We start from the raw sequence: 12,351 nt of genomic DNA, 5'->3' as shown, positions 1-12,351 counted from the left end.
GTGGGTGGGATGGAGCAGGTGGCTTTCTGGAGCTTATTTTTCTCTTTAAAGCTGTCCTAATTGCTATTTTAATCAGATTTTATATTCCTATAAATCTAAGGTGGAGGTTGGGGAGAAAAGAGACGAAGGTATGGTGAGATGTCTACTGAACTTGCTCCTGCCAAGGCCCCTCCCCATATACTCTCAATGAAAGTTGCAGGTGAGTCTCCCATGCTGGGAGTTGGAGTCCGGCAGAGCCTCAGGCAGCAGGGAGCTATAGCAGTTAAAAAGAGCACATATGCAGCCATAAAAAAGGATGAGTTTGTGTCCTTTGTAGGGACATGGATGCAGCTGGAAACCATCATTCTTAGCAAACTATCACAAGAACAGAAAACCAAACACCGCATGTTCTCACTCATAGGTGGGAACTGAACAATGAGATCACTTGGACTTGGGAAGGGGAACATCACACACCGGGGCCTATCATGGGGAGGGGGGAGGGGGGAGGGATTGCATTGGGAGTTATACCTGATGTAAATGACGAGTTGATGGGTGCTGACGAGTTGATGGGTGCAGCACAGCAACATGGCACAAGTATACATATGTAACAAACCTGCACGTTATGCACATGTACCCTAGAACTTAAAGTATAAAATAAAAAATAATTAAAAAAAAAAAAAAAAAGAGCACATTCGCAGAACCCCCGTGACCCGCAGCTGCTGGCCTCCTGGAAGCTTCCTTTGTTGCTCTTGGTTGGAAGACTGTTGTTATTATGCTCTTTTAACTACATTCACAGGGTCTAGGATTGGATTAGAGAAAGGATGAGGGGGCAGGTGGGAGGAAAGAGGCTGAATGAGTGCTGGGAAGCGACGCATCTGAAGCGACTGCCTTCATGGTCATGTCTAGTCTGATATTCAGAGCATTATTGATTTTTTTTCTTCCAAAAATTACAAGTATTTTATTTTCAGCATCTTTTGCTAATTCTTCCTAATTATAATGTGCTGTTATTTTACAGCCACCCATTCTCATTTTGTGAATATGATTCTCTACTTTAGTTTTCTGAGCACAAGAAATCAACTTTGGCTGCACATTGGAATATCTGAGATGTTTAAAAATACTGATGTTTGGGCCAGGTACGGTGGCTCACGCCTGTAATCCTAGCACTTTGGGAGGCTGAGGCAGGCAGATCATGAGGTCAGGAGGTTGAGACCATCCTAGCCAACGTGGTGAAACCCCGTCTCTACTAAAAATACAAAAATTAGCTGGGTGTGGTGGCAGGTGCCTGTAATCCCAGCTACTCGGGTGGCTGAGTTACGAGAATCACTTGAACCTTTGCTTCCACTCCTCCTGTCCTTGGACATCAGACTCCAGGTTCTTCAGCCCTTGGACTCTGGAACTTACTTTAGTGGCCTTCTGAGGGGTCTCAGGCCTTTGGCTACAGACTGAGGGCTGCACTGTTGGCTTCCTGCTTTTGAAGCTTTTGGACTTGAAATTCTGATTTCACTGATCAACAGTTAGGTCTAGGGAATATCTGTTCTGGGGAGTAGTGGGCAATGAACCCTGAAAAGCTCTGTGACATTATGATATAATAAAACATATATGTGGTTTTCCTCCCCAGTCCCTGGCACAGAACTCCTAAAACCCTTGTAATTTCCTGAGTGGCAGGGATGCAAGGTACATCATTTGTTCTAATATTTGGTCTTGGACTCTGGTTCCTGACAAAGAGCTCCGAAATCCTTGGGAATTTCCTGGGTACTAGAAGGGTCATTTGTTCTATTAATAATTAGGCAACTCTTGGGGGGCTCCTGGATAGCTTTGGGATGGGAACTGGTCAGCAGAAAGACCAAGCCATGATTAGAAGCTTGGAACATTCAGTCCCATCCCCTGTTCTCCCCAGGAAGGGGAGCAGAGCTGGAGATTCAGTTAATAACCCATCATGCCAATGTGATGAAGCTTCCATAAGACTACAAGGCTCAGAGAGCTTCTAGGTTGGTGAACACATCTGCGTGCTAGAAGGGTGGTGCACCCCAATTCTTGCCCTCAGGACATGTTTGGACTCACTCTGTGTACCTCTTCATCTGGCTGTTCATCTGTATTCTCTATCATATCCTTTATAATAAACTGGTAAACAGGCCAAGCATGGTGGCTCATGCCTGTAATCCCAACACTTTGGGAGGCCAAGGTGGGAGGATCACTTGAGTTCTGGCAACACAATGAGACCCCATCTCCATGAAAAATAAAAACTTGGGCCGGGCGCGGTGGCTCAAGCCTGTAATCCCAGCACTTTGGGAGGCCGAGACGGGCGGATCACGAGGTCAGGAGATCGAGACCATCCTGGCTAACACGGTGAAACCCCGTCTCTACTAAAAAATACAAAAAACTAGCCGGGCGAGGTGGCGGGCGCCTGTAGTCCCAGCTACTCTGGAGGCTGAGGCAGGAGAATGGCGTGAACCCGGGAGGCGGAGCTTGCAGTGAGCTGAGATCCGGCCACTGCACTCCAGCCTGGGCGGCAGAGCGAGACTCCGTCTCAGGAAAAAAAAAAAAAAAAGAAAAGAAAAATAAAAACTTAGCCAGGCTTGGAGGTGCACACCTATAGTCCAGGTACTTGGAAGGCTCAGGTGGGAGGATCACTTGAGCCTGGAGGTCGAGGCTGCCGTGAACCATAGCCATGCCACTCTGCTGTAACCTGGGAGAGAAAGCATGACCCTGTCTCAGAAAAAAAAAAGCTGGCAAACACAGGTAAACATAAATGTTTCCCTGGGTTCTGTGAGCCATCATAGCAAATGGGCGCCTCCAATTTGTAGCCAAGTTAGAAGTGTGGGTAACCTAGGGACTCACTAGCTGCAATTGGCATCTGAAGTTTGGGGGCAGTTTTGTGGGACTGAGCCCTTAACCTGTGGCATCTGCAGTCACTCCAGGTAGTTAGTGTCATAATTAAATTGTGATACACCTAGTTGGTGTTGAAAGAGTTGGAGGATTCTTCGGGGTAGAATAAGCCCTGAGACATTTTGTGTCAGAAGGGTTGAGTGTAGTAGAGCGACCAACAGTGTGTGTTTGTTTCCTGTTTAAGCTCCCAGGTGATTTTAGCGTGCAGCTAAGACTGAGAGCTGTCTTGAGGATATGAAGTCACTACTTTTCAGGTCCTCGTCATTCTGGTCAGTCTCTTTTCTCAGATGCAAGTCCCCACTTTTGTTGAGATTTTCTCTTTTTGATGGCATGGGCCATTTTCAGAGGCTGACCGAGCTTACCTTCTGCCACGCGGGCTACACCTCTGCCTACACCCTGGGCTTCAAGTCCCACCTGGAGGTGAGGAGCTGGGGCCTCTTGGCTTACTTGTGGTTTCCTATCTCCTCACTTCCTTGAGGAATGCTGCCCAGCCTTTAGAGAGAGGGTCCTTCCTTGTTTTCAAAAGTGGCTGTATTGTCTTTCACACCCCTCTCTTCCTTCCTTCCTTCTCTCTTTCTTTTTGTATCTTTAAAAAAATCTCTTCCTGGGGTCTTATGAAGGAGATTTCAGCATGAGTTTAGTCCACCTTCCTGAAATCCGGGGATTTTACTTTTTAACTTTATATATTTCTGTGTTATTTGAATTATTTTGCCACAAATCATTGCTCTTGTAATATTTCGTCAAATATTTTTATAAAAAGAAATTATATTAATAAAGCCTGTGTAATAACCTTGAAAATGTTTATGACATAATGCTAAGGGAAAAGGCAGACATGTGCAGGAGGATCACAGCAATGTAAAAAAGGATCATGACAAATAACGAACTTTATCCATAGAAGACAGGCTGGAATGGGCTGGGCACCATGGCTCACGCCTATAATCCCAGCACTTTGGGAGGCCAAGGCAGGTGGATTGCTTAAGGCCAGTAGTTCGAGACCAGCTTGGCCAACATGGCAAAAACCTCATCTCTACTAAATATAAAAAAATTAGCTTGGTGTGGTGGCGCACACCTGTAATCCCAACTATTCAGGAGGCTGAATGAAGTAGGAGAATCACTTGAACTGGGCAGGCGGAGGTTACAGTGAGCTGAGATCGGGCCACTGCACTGTAGCCTGGTTTACAGAGTGAGACTCTGTCTCAAAGCTTAAAAAAAACCAAAAAAAGAAATAGTGCTTATGCTTACGTGATGAGATAAATGCTTACTTATGTGTGGGAAAGTCTTTTGTTCTTTATGCATTTTTATTATATGTATATATATATATTTTAAAGAGTACATGCTGCTTTTATAATGGGTGGTAAATCGAACCACTCATGTTGAATGAGTTTAGTCAACTGCAGAAGTTACATATCATAAGAAACAGTTTGTGGGAGACACCCAGGCTCAAAGGAGCTACTGGGGTGTATCCCAAGAAAGGTGTGACAGGAATGTGGTTATTGTTAGGACACAAATAACACTGTCAACTGTGGGTTTTTTTTTTTTTTTTTTTTTTTTTTGAGACGAACCAGACTGGAGTGCAGTGGTGTGATCTTGGCTCACTGCAACCTCCGCTTCCTGGGTCCAAGTGATTCTCCTGCCTCAGCCTCCTGAATAGCTGGGATTACAGGTGCCTGTCACCACAACTGGCTTATTTCTTTTTTTTTTTTTTTTTTAGTAGAGAGAGGGTTTCACTATGTTGGCCAGACTGGTCTTGAATTCCTGACCTGAGGTGATCTGCCTGCCTCGGCCTCCTGAAGTGCTGGGATTGCAGGTGTGACCCACCACGCTCGGCCTGTCAACTGTACATTAATAAACAAGACATGAAACCTTAGTTTAGTGCACAGTTGTTTACCTCCATTCCCTGTTTTCTCCATCAAGCCTACCTTGTATTTGTTTAGGCAGCCACCTTTCAACAACCCATGAAGTGTCTGGAGCTCCACCCTCTGCTCAAGAGGAACGGCACATGACCCAGACCTCTGCCAATCAGCATTTCACATTCCTCATGATCGGTTCAAAGGTGAGCAAGTAATTGAAGTCAGTTAACTTAGTGCCACTGCAAGAGGCTCTTTCCCCCACCCCAGTATTGCCATGGTTTTAATATGGTTTATCCACACAAAACTCACATTGAGGCTTGGACTCCAGTGTGGCAGTATTGGGAGATGGTGCCTTTAAGAGGTGATTAGATTGTTAAGAGAGATGAATGCCTTACTCTTGCAGTGAGTTTTTGTTCCCTCAGTTCTGGATTAGCTCCCATGAGAGTGGGTTGTTATAAAGCAAGGCTGCCTCTTGCATTTGGTCTCTTTTGCTTGCCCTTCTACTTTTCTGACACACTGCAATGCAGCAGGAGGCCCTCACCAGATGCAACTGCCTGATCTTGAACGTCCCAGTCTCTAGAACTGTGAGCCTAATAAACCTCTTTCCTTTATAAATTACCCAGTCTCAGGTATATTGTTATAGCAACAGGAAAAGGATTAAGACATATGTTGTACTTGAACCTTAATGTACTTGAACTTGAAACTTGATGACTGCAGCAGCTATAGCCATCTTACTTCCATGTGAAGCCTAAGAATTAAGCAACACATGGAAGGGAACACATCATTTGGGCCCCAATTTGGCCATGAGCTGCCCTTAGATTTTTTTTAGTTATGTGAGCCAATACATTTCCTAAAACAGGTAAAATTATGTTTTTAGACACTGATAACCAAAACAGTACAAACTATGCTTATGGAGATTTGCTTTAAAAAGGAGAACTAGAGAGAGAGAATTTGTTGCCTTTTGACCAGTGCTTCCTTGAGAGAGCTGATATTCTGATTCCTGACCTCAACCACTATTTGATTGGCAGATGTACGCTTATGCACTGCATAATGACATTTTGGTCAATGATGGGCACTTGAGCCCAGGAGGTCAAAGCTGCAGTGAGTTGTCATTGTGTCACTGCACTCTAATCTAAGTGACAGAGTGAGACCCTGTCTCAAAAAAAAAAAAAAAAAAAATTGGCCAAGCGCAGTGGCTCATGCCTGTAATCAATCCCAGCACTTTGGGAGGCCAAGGAGGGCAGATCACGAGGTCAAGAGATAGAGACCATCCTGGCTAAGATGGTGAAACCCTGTCTCTACTAAAAATACAAAAAATTAGCCAGACGTGGTGGCAGGTGCCTGTAGTCCTAGCTACTCAGGAGGCTGAGGCAGGAGAATGGCGTGAACCCAGGAAGCGGAGCTTGCAGTGGGCTGAGATTGCACCACTGCACTCCAGCCTGGGCGACAGAGTGAGACTCTGTCTCAAAAAAAAAAAAATTATACATCTTTTCTATGCTTAGATGTGTTTAGATACACAAATACTATTGTGTCACAATTGCCTACAGTATTGAGTACAGTAACATGCTGTGCAGGTTTGTAGCCTAGAAGCAATAGCCTCTACGATATAGGTTAGGTGTGTAGTAGGCTAAGCCATCTAGGTTTGTGTAGGTATACTCTATGATATTTGAACAATGACAAAATCACTTAATGATGCATTTCTCAAAACATGTCCTCATCTTTAAGTGATACATGACTGTGTATCTCCCCTGAAGAAATAGCCATTCATTTGATTAGCCTAGTTTGATGAAACTATCTCATCATGAAACCCAACTCCTATTTCTGATTCCAGGTTTACGAAGCTGTCTTCTGATCTGTGGTTTAGCCCTTTGACTGCACTGATTATCAGGCAGGCACCCTCCCATTATGCGTGAACACACTGGCATTACATTTGTTCAGTCAGCCTTTCGCAAGTTTGTTTAACCAATTAGTTGCTAGAGCATGCATGTAATAGAAACCTTGAGATTCTGGCTTCAAAACTGAGAACAGTCCCAGCTCCATGGTGACCCACTGTAATATGGAAGAGCCAACTAAGTTGAGACTCTGTATCTCTCTTTAACTTCAACAAGCTCATTCACCTAAAAGGAGGACTAATAAAGACAGAGTGTGCATGTTCGTTATGTGGTCCAGACAGTACGGGTGAGCCCTGGAACATGGTAGTCCTGGGTTTGTACAGCTACTGTTTTTGGTGTAGTCTTGGGCAGACCACCATCTCCGTAAGCCTCTATTTTGATTCTTCTACTCTAAAGTGGTAAAAATAACACTTTTTGCATGTGGTCATTGCAAAAACTAAAAGGAATGACATACATGAATTCTAGGCAAAATAAAATAATAACTACTCAGAGGCAGATTTTCCATGAAGTTAATAAAGTTTCCTGGGCCCTAACAATGTGTTCACATAGTCCTTTGGTTTCATAAAAATTGTAAATTCAAGATATCTTTGCTATTCTTTTCTCTTTTTTTTTTTTTTTTAAGACAGGGGATCTCACTTTGTCACCCAGACTGCAGTGCAGAGGCACGATCTTGGCTCACCGCAATCTCCACCTTCCAGGCTCAAGCGATTCTCCTGCCTCAGCCTCCTGAGTAGCTGGGATTACAGGTGCATGCCACCACTGCCTGGCTAATTTTTGTATTTTTAGTAGAGACAGGTTTTCACCGTGTTGGCCAGGCTGGTCTCACAACTCCTGACCTCAAGTGATCCACCCACCTCGGCCTCCCAAAGTGCTAGGATTTACAGGCATGAGCCACCACATCCAGCTGATTTTTCTTAAATCAAGTCCCCCGAATCTTGTACTGGTATTATTTCATTTTCATGATCTCATTTAAACCTCACAACAATACTATGAAATAGCTATGGTTGTTACCATTTTACAAATGAGAAAATTGAGGCTTATGGATATTAAGTAACTTTTCTAAGATCATACTATGAGTGGTAGAGCCAAGATTCAAACCGAGGTGGGCTGCATCCAGAGAGTGTCCAGGGTCCACGTCTTAATCACTCACCTGGTTTCCTAAATGTGCCTGTACTGAAGAGTCACCAAGGGGCACTTATTAAAGCACAGATTCCAGGGTCCACCTCAAAGATAGCAAATCAGGGTCCCTAGGGCAGGGACCTAGTTTCTGTGGAGGTTTCCACTCATGAGCCTCTGCTCCAGTGAGCTGTATTTGCCTGTCTCTCCAATCTTGGGGGCAGCAGTTTTTCCTGTGTCCTCACCTTTCTTACAGATGCAAGAAGAGTTGTTGATTTTTCAGCCTGTCCTGCTCTGTAGTTGCTATTAAGATAGAATGGCAACTTCCAAGCTCCTTACGTGCATAAGCAGAAACCAGAGGTCCTATCCAAAACAGTTTTAAATTGTATTGACCATACACAAAAGTAGAGCGATGTGCTGAATCCCTGTGTATCCATCACCTAGGTTCAACAATTATTATAATTTTGCTAATTTTGAGAAGCAGTTTAAAAATTCCTAGAGACCAGTTCTTAACAGTTGAAAAAACAGAGAGTTAAAATAGTCATTCAAATAATTTGGGAAATGAAATTAGTTATTTTTAAGTAGATTACCTAAATGATTTGTGCAAGAGCTTACAAACAGCATAAAACAAAAAACCAATAATGTTAACTACTTTGGTAGCTCTTTTGTGTAATATCACTTTACTCAAATCCCCCCCAATACTCTATTATGTGAAGAGAAATCTGTTTTTTATTACATTTCCTTCTGAAACTCAGAGAGCAAAACAGTCCAATTCAATCACCAAACTTGTGGAGTCCACAGGGCGTTCCCTTGTGCTACAGGAGACCAGAAAGGAGTTGTAAAGCTTAGCCACAGTTATTTGGAAGACTTTATTGGGAAAGTGGTGTTTGAGTGGCATCTATTAAGAGTAGACTTTATGTCTAAAGCAGATGTGGAAGGGGCAGAATTTCAGGTTGAGGGAACTTCATGTACACAGATGGGAGAGAAGGTGTAGAGTTTGGGGGTGTGGTTACATAATAGTGTTTGTGATGGAAGGGTAATTTAAGAGCTGGATGAATCTTAAAGGTGACATCATGGAGCAAAGGTTAAAGGCATAGGTTCTGCTGGCAGACAGACCTGTCTGGTTACCTCCTGCCTCAGGTGGCAGTGCTGATTGCCAACCTAAGAGCCATTCCCAATGTGTGTTCCTTAGTGGTAGAGCTGCCTTCCTCTCTAAAGGCTGGAAATGCTAGATTCTCATTTACCAGCCTCCTTTGCAGCTAGGGGATGGACATGTAATCCAAGTCTGGCCAAAAGGACCTGAAGGGAAATCTGAAGGGGAGTTCTAGAAATAGTTTCCTCCCTAATCAAAAAAAGACACTATAGCAAAAACTTCTTTTTGCCTCTGAACATAGCTGTGTGACGGTGTGAGCACTGGAGCTATGGTAGCCAACCTGTAACCATGAGGACAAGCTGCTGATGAAAGCCAAGGTGCTGAGGCTAACAGAGGAGATAATATAAAATATTTAGTGCTTGATGACATCATTATGCCACTCTACTTATGCGACTCTTTGTTTGGAACATCAGATTGTGTAAAATGATGCATTTTCCTGATTATTTAGGCCATTTTGATTTGCATAACCCCTGGGTTAGTATCAGCCCAGAAAGTAGTAGAAAAGAAAAACAATAATTATATATATATATATGTGTGTGTGTGTGTGTATATATGTGTGTGTGTGTGTGTGTGTATATATATATATATATATATATATATATATTTTTTTTTTTTTTTTTTTTTTTTCCTGAGACAGAATCTCATTCTTTCGCCCAGGCTGGAGTGCAGTCAGTGGTGTGATCTCAGCTCACTGCAACCTCCGCCTCCCAGGTTCAAGCAATTCTCCTGCCTCAGCCTCCCAAGTAGCTGGGATTACAGGCATGTGCCACCATGCCTAGCTAATTTTTGTATTTTTAGTAGAGACGGGGTTTCACCATGTTGGCCAGGCTGGTCTCAAACGCCTGACCTTGTGATCTGCCTGCCTTGGACTCCCAAAGTGCTGGGATTACAGGTGTGAGCCACCGCACCCTGCAACAATATATTTTTATACAATTTTGTACAATTTTCTTTTTTTCTTTTTTGAGATGGAGTCTCACTCTGTCGCCCAGGCTGGAGTGCAGTGGTGCAGTCTTGGCTCACTGCAACCTCTGCCTCCCAGGTTTCGAGTGATTCTCCTGCCTCAGCCTCCGGAGTAGCTGGGACTACAGACGTGTGCCACCATGCCCGGCTAATTTTTTTGTATTTTTAGTAGAGATGGGGTTTCACCGTGTTAACCAGGATGGTCTCAATCTCCTGACCTCGTGAACTGCCTGCCTCAGCCTCCCAAAGTGCTGGGATTATAGGTGTGAGCCACCTCGCCCGACACAATTTTCTATTTTTAAAAAATCTCATGTTCAGCAAAATCATGCATCACAAGCTTTGTGGAAAAAATAGGGTTAAGGGCAGACCACTCAAAACATTAAGAAGTTTGTAAGTAGAGCCCTGATAAAAACAACTGTCCTAATAAATATCTTGACACAGTTTGTTCTCTTTTGGTGTTTGCAGCTAACCACACAGCCAGGCCTTCCTTTGCAGCTTTATATCCGGGTACACCTGTTTCCTCCTGAGATGTGAAGGTCCTTGAGGACATTTGCTTCCTGGAGAGACAATTGTCACCAAAATTAAAAATACAATCTAGAGGTAGCTTTCTGAAATCATTTTAAACATAAAGAGATATGACTTCAAAATTTTTCATCTGAACTCTCAATTTCCTTAAATAGCTTAATATAGTGAAAAATTGAGAGGTTCTTGAAACCACTAAGTCTAATAAAAGAATGCAGTTCCACGGGTTTTCGGTTTTCTGCTTTTTCCTTAGGGTCCTCAAAGATGAGGAAGGCTTTCTCTTTGTGAGAAAGCTCTTTCTAGTCACTTCAAAACATACTAGAAAAATAGCATATGAGCTAATTTGGTTTCTGTGATATGATGAGTCTATTGCCCTATTACCTGTCACATGAGAGCGACTTAGGACTAAGAAAACACCAGTGTGGTTAAATGGTAAATTTTATATTATGCATATTTGGCCACTACATATATTTAAAAATTGAGCATCTACAGGAGCTCTTGTGTATGTGGACTATACCTATCAATGTTTAGTAGTCAGTAAAACTGGGATTTTTAAAAAAAAAAATAACACCATTATGATGATGCTAACATTGGTGTATCCACCACTCAGCTTCAGAAATCAAACTTCACTGATATACTTGATTCCCCATGTGTGTCCTTCCCTGAACACATTCCTTTGTCCCCCAGAAGTACAAACTATACAGGATTCAGTGTTTATCATTCCCATGTCTTTCTTTATGGGTTTTCTAAATTTAGAATATCCCCAGAGACATATAGTTTAAAATTGTTAAGCCAATGCAGCCATAACACAGCATGTGTATTATTTTAGAACTTTTATTGACTTGGTTCATCCACCCTTACAGATGCCATTGGTCACCCAACCCCCTCCAAAGCAGAGGTGTAGTTCTCCCCAGTACTTTATTAGCTGCCTTGAGGTCTTGCTTCCAGTCCCTTCAGAAATTATGGTGGGGACACACACATACACATTAATGGAATAAACACTCTTCCCTCCTCTCCCTTGGGGCTCCCTCCCCCAAAGAGGTCCGTTGTCCACAAGTACTCATTTGTGGGACTCAATATGTTCCCAGCCACAACAGAGCATTATGTTAGAATAGGAGCTAACATGTATGGGAATCAGAGGATGTTTAGAATTACATCTTAGCACACTGAAAAATGCATTGGAAGAGCAGCCTTTATTGACAGAGACAGTCCTGGCTAATAGATCTGCCCAGTTTTAGGCTGCTTAGGGGAACTGGGGTCCTGGAATAAGAAGCCCCACCCGCTTCTATGAAGAGAGGAAAGCTGGAGACAAAAAGAGGAAGCGAGAGATGAATTGCAAAAAACTAATCAGATTGGGACCTCAAGGTAACATTTTGCATAGTAAGTTCTAACAATGTTTTCTTGTTTATATCAGCCTCCTCCTCTTAGCCTGTCTTACTAGGCTGGTGTTTAATTCCAATGCTAAGTTAATTTATTCAACTTTATTATCCTTACTATAGTAGCCTCCACTAGGGTTCTCCCCTACCTCTCAAAGGTCTCATCTAAGTGTGTATAAAGCTATTAGATGGAGGAGAGGAATCAGGATGAACTTCACAGCATTTTCATATGGCCTGTGGGTTTTGGAGCCTATGCTTCGGCAACTGAAGCTGAACTGTGTGGTTGTTGCTAACATTGGTGTATCCACCACTCAGCCTCAGAAATAAAACTTTACTGATACCATTAAACCCCATGTGTGTCCTTCTCTGAATGCATTGCTTTGTCACCCGGAGGTAACAGCTATCCAGCATTCAGTGCTTATCATCCCCATGTCTTTCTTTATTGGTTTTCTAAATTTGGAATATCCCTGGAGACAACTTTGGCAACTGAAGCTGAACTGTGATGGTTGTTGACCTCTGATGTGCTACTTTTTAATCAAGAACTTATTTTCCCTCTTTCTCTCTCAGCTCCCACAGGCCCATTCTGGTGACTCATGACTTGTATACACAGAACTACA

Source organism: Macaca nemestrina, chromosome 8 (genome assembly GCF_043159975.1).
Source record: "Macaca nemestrina isolate mMacNem1 chromosome 8, mMacNem.hap1, whole genome shotgun sequence".
Taxonomy (NCBI): Eukaryota; Metazoa; Chordata; class Mammalia; order Primates; family Cercopithecidae; genus Macaca; species Macaca nemestrina.
Note: the sequence above shows the minus strand (reverse complement) of the source record.